This window comes from Crocuta crocuta, unplaced genomic scaffold, assembly GCF_008692635.1.
Source record: "Crocuta crocuta isolate KB4526 unplaced genomic scaffold, BGI_CrCroc_1.0 scaffold301, whole genome shotgun sequence".
Classification (NCBI taxonomy): domain Eukaryota; kingdom Metazoa; phylum Chordata; class Mammalia; order Carnivora; family Hyaenidae; genus Crocuta; species Crocuta crocuta.
Window position 1 is genome coordinate 843,147 of NW_027527544.1, and position 2,609 is coordinate 845,755.

At 43.8% G+C, this 2,609-nt stretch overlaps 1 protein-coding gene across 1 annotated transcript in view; it reads left to right on the forward strand.

Annotated features, from left to right (window-relative positions):
• LANCL3 (LanC like family member 3) overlaps positions 1–2,609 on the forward strand; it is a 150,567-nt gene that overhangs the window by 54,854 nt on the left and 93,104 nt on the right. The gene's annotated exons all lie outside the window — the stretch shown is intronic.

The window sequence follows — 2,609 nt, forward strand, 5'->3', positions numbered from 1 at the left end:
GGAGCTGTCACCAGGAATTCCTGCCCAGCTGCGGGTCTCCTATGCTTACTGTGTTGCTTACTATCCAGTTCCTCTCACGGCTCTTTTAAAATGCGTATCTGATGGGGCTAGCCTGTTAAATACATAAATGCAGACAGAATTCTACCCCATTGTAATAGAATGTGCATTTTTCATTTTAAAACGCGTAGTTGGGCTTGTCAGGACGACAGCATGCTTGACAGGGCAGGTTTTCTTAATAGCTTTCCAGTGGCTCCTTGAAGTGAATTGGATCTCATAACTACATGTGGGGTTGTTGTTGTTTTTTCTGGATCCACTTTGAATACAGCATGTGACTATTAGGAGAGAATGTGCCAGTTCCTGTGGAGTACGGGGGGAAAAATCCTCCAAACCATCATAGTAACTAGAACGGAAAGAGGCATTTCATTCATGATCCACTGGAGCCAAATATTCTAGGGAGGAAATGACACATTTAACTTGACTTTATTTTGGTGAAACAGGTGTTTGAAGAAAAAGGTGCACCGTGTTTCAAAAGTGCAATTAGATAACTTCTAAGATAACAGGCAGGCTTGATTTTTTTATTTATAGCAGGTGAGGTTGATCCAAGTGAGAAAAAAATCACTAAAGACTGTGCACTGTGCTAGCAGGGCAGCAAAGATCTGTGTGACAAACTTGTCTTGAAATAGTTCACTCTGCTTCTGAGTCACTGTTATCTGCTAGCCCTTTCCCCAAGGGCCCTTCCAATTGTATAAAACCTTTCCGAAGGCCACAGGGCTATTTACATATCATTTGCATTGCATTTGCATCTGCTCCGCAGACCTTGCAGTCTGGTGGTAGGCAATTTTCAAATTCGTTTTTTTGCTTCTTCCTTTTCATGCCTTGGGGCCTTCTCTTCTGAATGGAGTGGCAAAAAGTGGGAGACCCATCAGGTCATACAGGTGGAAACAGACCAAAACACAGACTCCTTGCCCCAAAACTGGTGACCCAGGGACAGTCTGCAACACTGATCCGAAAAGACATTTATTAAGACCTCTCTTCTGCCCTCCTGCCAAATCAGATGTATCTTTTTATACTAATCAATTTGAGGTGCTTTGGGCCCTGCTCCCAGGAGAAAGACAAAGCTCTGAGGGTACATACACACACCAGCTCCTAACCTGAGCAGAGAAGCCAGTCTCCATGCCAGCCTCGGCTGCAGTAATGCGAGAAATTCAGGCTTGAAAGGTGCAGGGCAGGGGCTAAGCATGCCCGGCTGGAAGCCCTTATGAGGGGTAAAATAGACATCTCCTGCCCCGTCCCCACTCCTGCGTCCTCGCCAGCATATGGCTTTGCCCTCCGTAGATGAACCATAAACCTTGATTAAATTGAGCTGCGATCTTCTGTCATTTCTGTCTAAATAATCTGTTCTTCTATCCTGGGTTTCCTTCCTTTCAATGTCATTTATATGCACTTTCCTCCGGCAGTTCCCTCAGTTCTCACCCTAGTCCAGATCCTCCCCACACTACTTGGCACAGCGCTGGCACCTAATAAATAGTTGAATGAATGAATCCCCATTTACTAGGATTAGTGCAATGTACTCTGAGCTGGATTCTCACAACAAATTACATATACCTCTGAGGAACCAATCTTAAAAGCACTTCATCATGTTGTTTCCCCACTCAGCATCCTGTGGTGGCTCCCTATTACCTTTTCTCCAGTGGCTTCTCATCTTTCTCAGAGCTAAGACACTTAAAATGGCTGACAGGGCCCCACATGACCTGGCCCCCCTGTATACCTCTTCCACTTTTGCTCACTCTGCTTCAACCACACTGGCCTTCTTGCTGTTTCAGGCATTTATTGTCTCGGGGTATTTGTACTCGCTGTTCCCTTTGCTTGGAATACTCTTCCTCTAGCTATTTTTATAGCTAGGTCTCTGACCTTGTATAGGTCATTCCCTCACCAGTGAGACTTTCTCGGTTCACCCTGCTTAAAACTGCAACCTCGTCCCCTGACTTCTGCCCTTTTTTTGTTCCATTTTATTTGTTTGTGTTCTTTTCCAATTAGAATATAAACTCTGTAAGTGTGGAGAGTTTTTGTATCATTGCTATATTCCCATCATTAAGGTGGCACCTAGCACATACTTAGGTACTCAACCTTTCTTCCGGTATTCTTGCAAGTATTGTTTACTCTGCCTTACTTTGCCACTCACCTTCAATGGTAGCCCATTTATCATTATTTTCCTTTATGGTAATGCCCTTGGTGTTCCATTGGTAGGAATCCTTTCCTACCACCAAGGTCTCAGTAAATCTGTGTTGACTGAATAAGTGAATAGTAGTCTCTTAGACATTTTTTAGTATAAGCTTTAGACCAGTGTTTGTTGAACGTTAGTGTTCAGAGGAATCACCTGCAGATCCTGTCAATAAAATACAGACTGATTCAATAGGCCTGGCATTGGACCTGAGATTCTGCATTTCTAACCAGGTCCCAGGTGCTGCTGCCAGTCCAGGGACCAGGCTTCAAATAGCAAGGCAGTCCAATGCTGCGTAGGTTTTGGCATTATACCAGGCATGCCTACTAAGAGATACCATAAGATACCATTCTCTGAATCTTCATCTATTTTTTTTTTTTTTTATAAG